The following is a 15,645-nucleotide window of genomic DNA, read 5'->3' as shown; positions in this document are numbered from 1 at the left end:
AAGATGTATCATAACGATAACAAGTGCAGTATGGAGTACCTCAAGGCTCAGTTCTAGGGCCGCTACTCGCTTTATATGTTACGCTTTATATGTTACCCTTGAGAGATATCATCAGGAAACATGGTGTTAACTTTCACTGTTATGTTGATGATACTCAGCTCTATATTTCTTCGTGGCCCGGTGAAACACACCAATTAATGAAATGCATAGTCAATATAAAAAACTGGATGACGAGTAATTTCTTACTGCTAAATTCTGGAAAAAAAAAAACAAGAGTTGTTAATTACAGGAGCTAAAAACTCTGCTTGTAATAACCTAGAACACTGTTTAAGACTTGATGGTTGCTCTGTCAATTCTTCGTCATCAGTTAGGAACCTAGGTGTGCTATTTGATTGCAATCTTTCCTTAGAAAGCCATGTTTCTGCCATTTGTAAAACTGCATTTTTCCATCTCAAAAAATTATCTAAATTACGGCCTATGCTCTCAATGTCAAATGCAGAAATGTTAATCTATGCATTTATGACCTCAAGGTTAGATTATTGTAATTCTTTATTGGGTGGTTGTTCTGCACGCTTGGTAAACAAACTACAGCTAGTCCAAAATGCAGCAGCAAGAGTTCTTACTAGAACCAGGAAGTATGACCATATTAGCCCGGTCCTGTCAACACTGCATTGGCTCTCTATCAAACATCGTATACGTAGATTTTAAAATATTGCTTATTACTTATGAAGCCCTGAATGGTTTAGCACCTCAGCATTTGAAATAGCTCCTTTTACATTATAATCCTCTACGTCTGCTAAGTTCTCAAAGCTCAGGCAATTTGATAATACCCAGAATATCAAAATCAACTGCGGGCGGCAGATCCTTTTCCTATTTGGTGCCTAAACTCTGGAATAACCTATCTAACATTGTTACCCAACACTCTTGCAGTTTAAATCTAGATTAAAGATCTATCTTTATAACCTGGTTTACACATAACATACTAATATGCTTTTAATATCCAAATCCGTTAAAGGATTTTTAGGCTGCATTAATTAGGTAAACCAGAACCGGGAACACTTCCCATAGCACCCTATGTACTTGCTACATCATTAGAAGAATGGCATCTACGCTAATATTTGTCTGTTTCTCTCTTATTCCGAGGTCACTCTAGCCACCAGATCCAGTCTGTGTCCAGATCAGAGGGTCACTGCAGTCACCCGGATCCAGTACGTATCCAGAAATGACCTCTACATCCCTGAAAGACAGCGGAGACCAGGACAACTAGAGCCCAGATACAGATCCCCTGTAAAGACCTTGTCTCAGAGGAGCACCAGGACAAGACCACAGGAAACAGATGATTCTTCTGCACAATCTGACTTTGCTGCAGCCTGGAATTGAACTGCTGGTTTCGTCTGGTCAGAGGAGAACTGGCCCTCCAACTGATCCTGGTTTCTCCCAAGGTTTTTTTCTCCATTCTGTCACTGATGGAGTTTCGGTTCCTTGCCGCTGTCGCCTCTGGCTTGCTTAGTTGGGATCACTTCATCTACAGTGATATCCTTGACTTTGCAAATAAATGCACAGACTGTCAGGGTTTGGCAAGGGAGGACCCAGATGCAGAATTATAAAGGGGGAAACCGTTTATTAACAAGCGTGAAACACGGATGATGTAGTAAGATGGTCCACAATAGGGCAGGGCACATGACAGGAGAACAGGCTGGTCAGAAGGACACGGCTCCAGACTCTGTGGCAAAAGGAGACCTGGTAGCAACTCAAGTAGGAAGGGCCTGACCCAGTTTAAGGAACCCCTTGTAGCACCACAAGGTTTGTCAGGTCAGACGAACCAGCGACCAGGGAGGATTCAGGAAGCAGGGCAGGAACCAAGACAGACGCAAACAAAGACAAAACAGGGGAGACAAGAATTTGACAGATGAAAGTAAACTTGCAAACCAATGCCTAGGGAGAAACAAAAACTAAAAAAGGAAAAACCAAAAAGTAGTAATACTAGAAATAACTGGAATTAACTGAAAACAAAAAGAATAACAACTGGAAAAAGCTAGGTATAACTAACTAGAGCTACAAAGCAAAATAAAGAAAATAGCAACCTTGCTGAAAACTAGAAAGAAAATAAAAAGGTGGGTAAAAACCCCAAAAGGGTCAAGAACAAAAAACTAAACTACAAAGACTAGAACTAGACTACACATGGGAACAAGTGAAAACTAGAAAACAAGAGGGAACCAAATAAGTTGCAAAATACTTATTAAAGAGTTCTCACAAGACTAATCTAAGCAAAAACGAACCAGCCAAGACCAGAGGGAAATGAGCACAATATAAAGGGAGCAGAGCACACAAGGATCAGGTGAACAATTAGACAAACAAAAGGACAAGGGGGCGTGGTGATTAGAAACGAGGAGGCAGGACAAGGGGAGCACACGGCCAACATAAAAAAAGACACAACCATGTGCTCAGGCACAAAATGAACAGAGACACATTAAACAAAGATAGGACAGACAAGACTGTCAGGGCAGGATCCTGACACAGACACTATTTAACTGAACAGAGATGACATCACTGAATTCAATGATGAACTGCCTTTAACTATAATTTTGCATTATCCACACTCTTCTAAGAAGGCAGCAGGGTTCCAACAAAAACACTGCCACAGACATTAAAAGCAACGCACAGCAACAGTGTTAAAGAAGCCCAATTCCATGGAAAAACCGCAGACTTGGAAACACTGGAAGGGAGGCAGGAGTTCCAGCTCATTTTCATTTAAAGGGGACATACACATAAACATGGGTTTGAGTGTTTTGGCTCATAACCTAAAATTTCAAGAAGTATTAAAAAAAAAGTAGTAAAAAGGTAAAGTAAAAGTTTTTTGAAGTAAAACTTTGCATACACACTCTGGGGACATCAGAGAACAATTGAAAATATTGTATCAATGCATTTTTATGGCATCTTTAAGTGTCTGTGGTATATTTTTAGTAATAGACAGAAAAACATTGCATGGGTCAAAACTGTCGATTTGTCTTTTATGCCAAAAATTGTAAGGGTATTTAGTAAAAATCATGATCATGAAGATATTTTGTAAATATCCTACCATAAATGTCAAAACTTCATTTTTGATTATTAATATGCATTGTTTAGAACTTCATTTGGACAACTTTAAAGGCAATTTTCTCAGTATTTAGATTTTTTTGCACCCTTAGATTCATTCAAATAGTTGTATCTCGGCCAAATATTGTCCTGCTAATAAAACATAAATCAGTGGAAAGGTTATTTATTCAGCTTTCTTTGCTGCCATACCACAGCTGCAGCAGGTGCAATGATATTACAAAGCACCTGAAAATATTCCCCAACTAGTTTATGTAATTTCAGAGTTGCTGGGGTTTATTTTGAGACACTGTATGATATCATTGCACCTGCTGCGCCGTGGTACAACAGCAAAATTCCTGGATTATTACACCAGAACAAGCGTATAATTCCTAGACGTAAAGGCCTAGAAAATAACAACTTTTAATTTCCCATTTGTCTTAATTCACGAGTCAAGTTTTAAATAGAAAAAATATAGATTCAGTAATCTATGCTTAGCTAAGCTAAAAGGTCTACTGCCAGACACAAAAATGGTAAAACTGAACTGTTTCTATCTGAAAATGAGCTTGTTTTCAAAAAAGTGGAGTGTTCCTTTAAGACTGGTTTTGTGGTCCAGTTTTGTGGATTATTAATAGAAAATAAATTAATATATTTAGTAACATTAACAAAATAAAATGAATGAATCAGACCGTATAAACGTTACTAAATTAAGAACCAATGTAAGACAATTTATTTAAATGTAATAAAATCAAGTTTAACATATTATAGTACATTAATGTATTAACGACTCCTTGAAATTTAAGTAAAATAAAAAAGATTGTGTGTTAAAAACTTCTTTAAATAATTTATTTTTCCCAACTTTTTTTTTCCACAGTGAATATGATATCAGCATTTACATTTCTTCACAAAAGTCTTACTTTGTGGTATATTTCATTATTTCAGATTTCTGGCCTCCCAGTGAACAAAAACTCATTTTAATTTCAGTTAGACAGTCTCTTCCCATCTAAGTGGGAAGTTTTTTTGTTTGTTTGTTTTGCAGGATAATTTCAGTGTGGACTTGATCTTTTGCCTGGACTTAAAGGTTAAGCTAGATTGAATTGAAATAATCAGACTCATAAACTGTTTTAAGATGTTTTCTTTGTGTGTGTGTGTTTTTCCTTGTATGTAAATCCGTGCAGGTGGTCTAGAGCAGGAATACTCGGTTTGTGTCCCAGAGGGAGAGCGAGGGGCAAAGGCCATCTCTTTTTTTAGTCTTTATGGGAAGCAGCATGGTATCTTAGGAAGGTGAAGGACAGAGTGGGCAGCCGCTCCATCACTCAGTGCAATAAATGAATTCAATCTGTATGCCCATTGTACTGCACTGGCCATTTTTAAATTCCTCCTCTTTTATCCAAATGAATGATGGACTCTAGTACAGTGAAACGTGCAGCAATATTAATATAAATCAGAAGCCAGTGGCCCGCGGTATATCACCAGACTGAGTGCATTTGTTATTTACATGACAAACCACAGCACGCAGAAGAGGTGCAGACAGCGGATGCTGCCGCTCAAGGAAGGTGGACAAACCAATTCAGAATTCAATCCTGAAAGCAGTGTTTGCAAAGGCCCGAAACACTCAGGGTAATGAAGAGAGGCAGGCGGGCCGGGCCGGGCCGGGCCGGTTCCTGCGTCTCGAATCATTTCTAATACCTGCATGCTCTTGTCAGCGTGATCTTACAGTCCATACGCAGGGTTACGCAAACACTCATCTGCTATGAATTACTATGCATGCTCAGAAGGTTGTAAACAGATCATCACATTTATGATTCATGGATTCAGATATTATGAGATGCTTTGCTAAACGTTCTGTCTTCAAATGTGCATTAAGAATAAGGTGGTGCTGACAGTTTGGCCTCTGTGCTGTAGACTTGCACCCAAAGATAGGGCGTTTGAACAGCGTTTGAGCTCCGTCAATATAAAAACATAAAAACATTATTTTTATTGACTGTTTTTTATCTTAAAAATCTATTTTATACACCATTGTTTCCATTTCTATAATGTGTGAATATATCCTCTATTTTATTCTACAACAGAAACAATCAGAGTGACTCGTTATAGTTTTATTTTGATCTCTCGGGTCCGCTATAAGCTTATAGCCCTTTAACATCAGCAGCGTGGTTGCTGACAACCACGCTTGCATTGTTAATACTCTATTCACACACATTACCATTGCTTTACTCACTGTTACTTGCTTTAATGACGGATGTATGTCTACCTTTTATTGCAGGTGAAGACACGTTCAAGCTGCATTTGGTGCAGCTGGAGCTAGAGGCAGTGGAGAACCAGATTCGTGACCTGGGGGTGAGGCAGGCCCAGCTGAGAGAGCGGAGATCCGCGCTGGAATCCTCCCAGGCTGTCGCTCACAAGTCCGGGGTAAGTATACAGCACACTGCTAACAGTCCCACCATGTCTACTCCGTGTGTTTCTCTGCACAGGCCCGGTGCACCCAGGACGCGATCTTCCCAGATGTCCTTCACTCCGGCGCCAGGACACCATGGACCCTGGGTGCATCCACAGCGGGGGCACGAGCCAGGCCCCGGGCGACGACTTCTCCCCCTCCAGTCTTCGAGATCTCCACCCGAAACCGATTCGCTCCCTTCCGCGTGACGGGACTCGACGCTGTGATCATCGGAGACTCCATCGTCTGACACGTCCATGCTACATTTGACGAAGGTAAAGTGTACACTCATTGTTTCCCTGGTGCTCGTGTTCTCGATGTTTCTGCGCAGATACCTGCGACCCTGAAGGCTGTTTCCTGATTCTGGGAGAGTAGACTGCAATGCTGGCTGTTTTGACTCACAGTCTGTAAGTACGTTTACATATTTAAAGGATTTGCCACTGATGATTCAAACGCGAGTTTTGAGCTGTGTAGAGTGGAGCTTGTTGTTTGTTGTTTCTCCAATCACAAATGCAGACATGGTTTTATGTCAATTCAATTCCACTCCTCGTGTGCCCCTGCTCTGCACATTTTGTATGTGTCTCTTATGGCTTCAGATGTTTGTTCTTTTCGAACATAAGTGCCTTGCGAAGTGGACATCATGGGATATTCCAGCATGATTTCAGTTCGAAGCGAACGTAAATGTTCCATTCAAAGTGCATTGTGTGCGAGATGTGAATTTAAATTGTATTTATTTACCAAGGTATATGATGTCACACTTGTCCGTGTGTGAAGATGCTGTGTAGTGCAAATCCGTGAATGAATGTTCCGAAGTGAAGAAAACTTCAACAGATTTTCCTGCTCAGGGAGCAGGGAGCAATGGACACTGTGTAGAGACCATGTCAATGGGAACACTGTTCATGCATGGAGCTCACTTCTGACGAGTTGATTATCTGGATTAGGTTTGTTAACAAAGAGAGACATACAAAATATGCAGAGCTGGAGAGTGTGAGGAATGCATCGTTTGTAATGGGTTTAATGTTTTTGTCTCGCACTCCAGGACACACAGCATCACATTATGTTAAGGAGCGTAACATTTCCGTCACACACTTGAGGTATTCGGCCAATCACATCACGCTGAATACAGAACATAGGCATAGAGGAGAAACAATAATGAACAGTATGTGACAAATAATTAGTTTTTTTTTTACTTACCCATGTCATTACACCAAATATACAAAATAATGTTCTTTTTTGCAAAATCATAACCATTCAAGAACAAGACGCCACGAAAGAGATCTCAATGCGGTACTCACACGCTGTGATGGATTGTTTTTGTGCACACACACAGAAAGCCATCTCTCAGAGAACAGGTGATTACCAAATTGATTTATTTTCCATGTCTTGAGCAAATGCGCACACACTTATGATTGTTGTGATGAGTATCCTCATAAGTTATGTCTCAGTTATGTCTTAGGTGAACAGTAAAGAAAATATCAGATGAACATCAGTATAATGATAGATTACATTTATTTCTTATTAGCCACAGAAAAATCTTTTGCTGCTCTTAAGTAGTTATATTTTGTATCTTTAATAGATATATTTTTTATATTTACCTCATGCTGGGATGCATGTTCTCTTTTGACATATTTATGATTTTCTAAAATGTTTGCTGTTAGTTATTTTATGCTATAATATCAGGGGTCTGGTGTCATAATTGTGAGCTTGTGACTGGGTCTGCAGTAGTTTGGGTGGGACTTTGATACCACGGTTCCAACTCATGATCACTGTAATGCAGACTTCAACTCCAAACGAATCCCAACTCAAGTCAAGTCAAGTCATCTTGGTAACACTTTAAATTAATTTTCAGTAATAAATCATTTACAAACATTATATAATGCTTCATTGGATAATTAATTTTCACATAGCTAGAAACATGAGATAATGTGCTTGTTACTGTTTACGAAACTTATTAAACATTACCTATTGATCAAATGATAATTCATATAAATCACAATGCTTAAAAATGTCATTACATTTAAATTCATACGATCATGCACATCTAAATCTAATCTAAAAATGATGTTAACAGATGTTTTACAATGATTAAAAGCTTTTTAAAAGTATTTTCTCGAAATAAATTCACCTGCTGATGTATGATTCAAAGAGTACCCTGTTTAATGAAATACAGTTATATACTAATATAACTGATGAGACAATAAAAGTAATTTGGACCCAATCTACAAGTTGTGTTAAGTTTTTAAGAAGCATCTATAAACTAAAACTACAACTAACCACCTTTTTCACAAAAGCCCAAAAAGGTACTGAGGGAATAGTAAACATGTACAAATGATGAATAGCTTCCACTTTAGACTGGGTACTGCAAAATTATGAACAAATGACTTATAAATAAATATAAATAGTTAAGATGTGCAAATAGCAGAAGTCAACACAATAAACAAAACCCATATATGTGGCATTTATAGACTGTGATTATAAATTAATGAATAATATGATAACAAGAACATTTCAGTGAATAGTAAAGATCTTAAAATAACTGATTAAGCTCATTACCTTATAACATTTGTAAATACCTAGATTATACCATGGATAATACTGAATACTGAATAACATTTGGAAATACCCACCTAGATAAACTCTACCGACCTCAGTGTGTATCAGTCTCTCCTCTCTTCATTCTCTGCAAATGTCTTGACTCCTAAAACATCCTACTACCACAACAGAATTAACAACTGTTGTAATGCTCGGACACTCTTCAAAACTTTCTCTTCTCTTCTCAATCCGTCTCCATCTCCTCCTCCATTGACTCAGCTGATGACTTTGCAGTTTTCTTCACAAATAAGACAAGAACCATCAGTGACCAGTTCTCCACACCGCAGACTGAGGATAACTTCACAATGACCAATGCACACTCTCTCTCCTCCTTCTCTCCACTCTCAGAGATGAACATTTCCAAACTTTTCCTGTCCAATCATCCTACTACTTGTCCACTTGATCCAAACCCCCCTCACCTTCTTCAAGCGATCTCTTCTTCAGTCATACCTTCACTTACTCGCATTGTCAAATCCTCTCTTCACTCTGGAACATTTCCCTCAGCATTTAAGCAGGCTCAGGTAAGCCCACTGCTTAAGAAACCATCTCTAAATCCAGTGCTTCTAGAAAACTACAGACCAGTATCCCTTCTTCCATTCATTGCAAATACACTTGAGCAAGCTGTGTTCAACCAGCTCTATATGTTCCTTGTACAGAACAACCTCCTGGACAGCAACCAATCTGGCTTCAAAAGTGGCCACTCAACTGAGACTGCCCTGCTCTCGGTTACTGAAGCCCTGTGACTGACAAGAGCAGCTTCAAAATCCTCAGTACTCATCTTACTGGACCTGTCTGCTGCTTTTGACACCATTAATAACCAGATTATCCTGTCCACCCTCAGAAAGATGGGCATCTCTGGAACCACACTCCTGTAGTTGAAGTCCTACCTCTCCGATAGATCCTTCAGCGTGTCTTGGAGGGGTGATATTTCTAAGTCACAACTACTTGCTACTGGGGTTCCTCAAGGCTCAGTACTTGGACCACTTTTCTTCTCCATCTACATGATGTCATTAGGATCTGTCATTCAGAAGCATGGCTTTTCTTATCACTGCTACGCTGATGACACCCAACTCTACTTCTCATTCCAACCAGATGACCCGATGGTTGCTGCTCGCATTTCAGCCTGTCTGAGTGACATTTCTAGATGGATGAATGACCATCACCTTTAACTCAACCCTACTAAGACAGAACTCCTGGTGGTTCCAGCTAACACATTGATTCATCACAACTTCTCTATACAGCTGGGTTCATCAACCATAACTCCTTTCAGGACAGCCAGAAACCTAGAAGTTGTGATGGATCATCAGTTAAGCTTCACTGACCATACTGCAACAACGACCCGGTCCTGCAGATTTGCCTTATACGACATTAGGACGATTAGACCCTTCATGTCAAAGCAAGCCACCCAACTTCTTATCCAAGCTCTTGTTCTCTCCAGACTGGAATATTGTAATGCTCTCCTGGCAGGCCTTCCTGCATGTACTATCAAGCCGCTGCAACTGATCCAGAATGCAGCAGCGAGGGCTGTCTTCAATGAGCCAAAAAAAGCTCATGTTACTCCTCTCCTCATCAGGTTACACTGGCTACCAGTAGCTGCTCGCATCAAATTCAAAGAACTGATGATTGCCTACAAGACGACCACTGGCATAGCACTGACATACATAGCTGGCAGCCATATCACCCTGGAGCCCAAGACCGGTTGCCCACTGAAGCTAAGCAGGGCTGAGCCTGGTCAGTACCTGGATGGGAGACCTCCTGATATAAAATATTGCCCAGGCCTGGTCCTCTCTCGTCCTTCACTGTCGTCGCTCCAGTTTTATATCCTTCCATCTCCTCTGTGGGACTCGAGACCGGTAGTGGGACGCAGGTGTTGTTTATTTCCCAATCACTGTACCGGTCTCGCTCGTTCCCACACCTCTCGGCCCCGCCCCACTCATCACAAAATTATTTATAGATTTTAAAAAGTGCATGATCGTAAAATCGGAAGTCTAATGACGTTAGTAACCATTAACTAAAGATTTGTTAAGCATTAAATAATGTTTGTTAATTATTTATTAAAGAAGCTTTTAATCATTGTAAACATTCTGTTAAAATCAAAAAGTGCATGATCTTATTAATTGAAAATTGAATGACATTTGTAAGCATTTTGGTAAGGAACCAAAACTCCATCAGTGAAAGAAATGAAAAAAAAAAAAACCTTGGGAGAAACCAGGCTCAGATGGTGGGGGGCAGCAGTTCTCCTCTGGCCAGGCCAAACCAGCATGGTGTGGTTTAATTCCAGGCTGCAACACAGGTCAGATTGAGCAGAGGAATTGTATTTGTTCCCATGGTCTTGTGCCATCAGCCTTCGAGGTGATGAGTTCTTCGCAGGGAATCTGTCTCTGGGGCACATCTAGTTGACATGGTCTCCGCTGATATTGGGTAGTCAAATGAGCCTGGGCTGGGTTTCCTACAGTAACTGTGCCAGAATTGCCTGATGTCTAAATGAGTCCAGGTCATCACTAGCAGACATATAAACCCTTTAGCAATGCTAAGATAGGGTCCTGTCACAGCCGCCTTTAGCTGTCTGCACACTGCCTGACCTCAACAGCTATAAATCACACCATACTCACGCTGAATTTGAGAAGGGGTTTGATTGAGCTATGGTGAGTTTCTGTGTTGTACAATCAATAGGTATAAAATAAATGGCCTGACGGTTATTCTCCATCTGCTAACCCCTTCTAATAAAATCCCTGTAATGCATATTTCATTCACTTTTATACTTATTGATTAGCTGTAGCCCAGTTACTAAATCACACACCTATCGATCTCTCAATTGCAGCTCTGTTGGACAGCATATAACCGCCCATTTGCTGCTCTGATAAAGAGCCACACCGTTGAACCCCCACAGTAAATCTTTGCAAACTAACATTTTAATTCCAAAATCGATGGACGCTTAAACGCCACATTATTTCACTCTCCTCAATCCAGAACAGTATTAAAAGTAATACCCACATGCGTTTGTGGCTAATGCGCTGGAGTCTGGAGAATATCCGTAGATATCTCTCTCTCTCTCTCTCTCTCTCTCTCTCTCTCTCAGAGTGTTGTTTAAGTATCATTCAGATACAATTGTAGTTTTTATTAATATTTAAAATTAGTTTTTATTTTTGAATTTTCTGTTTTTATTCTTTTTATTTTAAGTTAACATTTAAGTAATGTTGTTGTCTATTTCTGACATTATTAGTTTGTGTGTGTTTTTAATTTGTTTATATAGTTTTTAATATTTTTTATTTCAGTTTTTAAAGAGAAAAATGAAGCTGAAATATGTGTATTTTCTTTTAATATTTTATTTAATTTGCATTTAAAATGTATTTTATTTTAAGGAAAGTTTTTACTTTATTATTATTATTATTATTAGTAGTAGTAGTAGTAGTAGTAGTAGTAGTAGTAGTATTTTCTTTAGTTTTATTTAACTATACTAAAACTGGCTTGCTGAAGTCTTCTGGCTCCTTAATTTTAGGGTCAAAATAATAAAAGGGTCCTAAAGGGAATATATTTTGTGTGTTAAAAAATACTATGGAACAAAAAACATTCTATATGTTTGTTCTGAGCATAAACTAAACACACTGAAGTCTGCACATGGATTTTCAAAAACCATAAAGCAATGCTATCAAGAATAAATAATTATTTAAATATAAATCAATAGATAAGTTCAAATTTATTATGCTTTTAATAATACAATTTGTTTCAAAGCAGCTTTACAGAAACTCATGATGTTAATGTTTATAATATCTTAATATCTTCATGCCTTTTATCAGACATTTATCAGCTTAGAGCTTTGTGATAATATAGTTTACATTTTGCAACAATACAAGCAATCAAGATTTACATAAGTGTAATGTATTTATGCCAGTGGCCTAGCCACGGGTGTGCCAGGGTGTGCCTGTACCACCCAGAGTGGCAGCTTGCACACCTACAAATAGATGCAGAATTATTTTTTTATAGTCTCAATAAAAAATGTTTACTAAACTTGGACTATTGTTGTTTACTTAGAAAAAATATATATATTTTAAATCAAGGTTTTTTTTTTTTTTTTTTTTTTTTTTTTAATTTAACGCGTAAATTACAAATATTTTAACTGACCCCTTGTTTTCATGGCAACGCGTCATGATTGTCACGTGACACGCCACGGCCACAAACAGTTGTATCGGTATTCATTTTTAGTTTTTCATTTTTTATTAAAATATATACACAAACTTGCTTACCATGTCAACTATCTGATATTCCGATTTTTCGTTTAAAAACCTTTATAAATTGTCTTGATCTATAACGAGATGAGCGCTGCAGTTCAGAGTCCTGTCAGCCGGATTTAACGTAAAGCACTTAAATTCCCCAGTTTCTCCCGAAGTACATGAAAGTAAGTGGATGTTGACCTGGACGAAGAATAGAGTAAACTATTCTTCGTCCAGGTCAACATCCACTTACTTTTCTGCTATGTGTGTCTGATATATGAATAAAACACGTCTGCAAATTACTTTTGATTAGATAGTTTTTGCTGCTTCCATAGACATCAATGTGTATTTTACAAACTACCAATGTATTGTTTTACTAGTGATTATGTATATTTAAATGTATGAAACCTAAAATAAACATTATGTGGTTGAAAACACTGATATATGACAATCGCTGAGCGCATCTGTCTCTGGCTCAGCGCCAGCCAACACGCGGAAGCTGTTTGAATCTGGCAGTTCTGTCTGTGACGCCACTGAACATTCTAAATCATACTCTCAGGGGCACAGAAACAAGAATCTAACATAAGGTTTCATAATGCTCAAAATGTTAAAATGTACTTTACATTTTAAATTATTTTTGTTAAAATATATCTGCCGACATTTGGACTGCTAACCAATCAGCAAACAGTAGCTGACTGTGACCCCACCAGTCTATGATATAAACAGATAATTTTTTTATTGCACATTGCTAGCTAGCAATATGTCGCAGAGCTCCTTTCTAAAAAAATTTTTGATAAGGATGTTTCTCCCTCCCCGGGCACAACATCAACAGACAGTGTTGCCAGATTGGAAATGTCCAAGTATCGTACCAGAAGTTCAAAATGATCGTACCAGAAGTTCAAAATTATCGTATTTGGAAGAAAATTATTACATTTAACAATTAACTACATGTTGACACGAGCTGCAAATTACCACTAGGAGTATGGTTGGACGGAAGCAGTGCAACAAAAATACTATCCCATAATTTTGCACAGTAATATGACAATAAATGTGGCACACCCAGATTTTCATATGCACACCCAAAATCTCTTTTCTGGCTACACTACTGATTTATGATGATAAAGTTGAACATATTTAAGAAACAATTAATTGGATTCACTTTGTTTTGTTTGTTTGTTTTTCAGAAATATTGTAATCTTCATTCAACATTTTAAGGAATTTTAGTTGTGGCTATACCATGCTAGTAGAACAGAGCTTTACAAAATAACTAAGGCTCTTCAACAAAAACGTCTCTAGGTTATGTATATGTAACCCTAGTTCCTCAAGGGAACAAGACACTGCGTCAAATGCGCTTTGGGGAACGCGCCCAGCGTGAGCGACTCTGAATATTGTGTGTAATCAGTCCAATGGAAGAGCGTGACGTCACAGGTGGGGTGAAGCAAGCGACCAGGAAGCTATAAAAGCACGTGCCGCGCAGCTGGCATCAGCTTCGAGTACCAGCAAGTCCCGGCAGGGGTGCCGGGGGTATGGCTCAGAGACGCAGCATCTCATTTCCTCGAGGAACTAGGGTTACATACGTAACCTAGAGACGTTACTCTTCAGCAACTCGAGCTGCGTCAAATGGGCTTTGGGGAACGAGTACCAACGCAGCCAGACTACCAAACCCCTGCCTAGTGTGTATCCGAAGAGCGCAGCTTATGACAGGAGGATAGAAGCGCCTGGAGTGACTGGCATGTCTAGGCCATAGAATTTAACAAACATAGAGGGCGTGGACCACCCCGCAGCGTTGCAGATGTCCAGCATGGATACACCTGCTAGGAAGGCCTTGGAGGTCGCTATACCCCGAGTAGAGTGAGCCTTGGCTCCCGACAGCAAGGGACGACCAGAGGACTCATAGCTGGCGTTGATAGCCTCGACTAGCCAACGACTAATAGTCTGCTTAGAAGCGGGAGAACCCCTCTTGGGACCCCTCTTGAACTGTACTGGGTCTAACTGGCGGTCTCTGCACCATGACATTGTGATGTCTCTTGAGTCGCAAATAGGTCTACTTGAGCCCTCCCAAATACTCTCCATATCTGCTTCACCACCTCTGAGTGAAGTCTCCATTCCCCAGGCCTCGGCCCCTGCCTCGACAGTATGTCTGCTCCCATATTCAGTTTCCTAGGAATATATACTGCTCTTAATGAGAGGAGTTTGCTCTGGGACCACACCAGGATCTGGTGCACCAGCTTGTACAAAGGGCGCGAACGCAGACCTCCCGGGTGGTTGATGTAAGAGACCACCGATGTGTTGTCAGTGCGCACCAACACATGGTGACCCCTTAGGTCTGGGAGGAAGTGCTTCAGTGCACGAGAAACTGCTAGCATTTCTAGACAATTGATATGCCATGTTAGATGGCGACCGCCCCACAGACCAAGGGCAGTAGGCCACTCATGACTGCACACCAACCGGTGAGAGATGCGTCCGTCGCTAGTATTACACGGCGACAAGGAGCTCCCAGCTACGGGCCCTGATTCAAGAACCAAGGTTTCTTCCACATGTCTAAGGCATGGAGGCAGCGCCGTGTGACCTTGATAGTGCAAAGTAGATTGCCCCTCGAGGAAAATCCCTTGGTCTTGAGCCACCACTGTAGGGATCTCATGTACAGCAGGCCAAAAGGTATCACATTGGATGCAGCTGCCATCAGACCCAACAATCTCTGAAATTGTTTGACAGTTAGTGACTGGCCTTCTCTGACTCTCTCGACTGAGATGAAGATAGACTCGATACGAGCAGGGGACAGTCATGCCTGCATCGCGGTCGAATCCCATACTACGCCTAGATAGGTGGTTCTCTGAACCAGAGAAAGTACACTCTTCTTGGCGTTCAGTCTCAAACCCAGCTCCCCCATATGCGCGAGAACGGCATCTCGATGCCGAGCCGCAACCTGCTCTGACTGAGCTAAATCAACCACTCGTCGATGTAGTTGACAAATGCGGATGCCCTGCATGCACAGGGGGACCAGAGCCACGTCTACACATTTTGTGAACGTGCGGGGTGAGAGTGCAAGGCTGAAAAGCGAACCTCAGAAACTTCCTTTGTTGTGGAAAGATTGATATGTGGAAGTATGCATCTTTGAGATCTATTGTGACAAACCAGTCCTCGGACCTGATCTGAGCTACAACATGCGTGAATGTGAGCATTCTGAACTTCAATCTCATAACTGAATGATTTAAGTCCCTCAAGTCTATAATTGGACGTAACCCCCCATCCTTCTTTGGAACTATTAAAATATCGGCTGTAGAACCCGGATTCCCTGACTTGAAGAGGGACCCCCTCGATGGCCTCTGTCTC

The sequence above is a fragment of the Carassius gibelio genome, chromosome A17 (genome assembly GCF_023724105.1).
Source record: "Carassius gibelio isolate Cgi1373 ecotype wild population from Czech Republic chromosome A17, carGib1.2-hapl.c, whole genome shotgun sequence".
Lineage (NCBI taxonomy): Eukaryota > Metazoa > Chordata > Actinopteri > Cypriniformes > Cyprinidae > Carassius > Carassius gibelio.
This window is presented reverse-complemented; position numbering follows the sequence as displayed.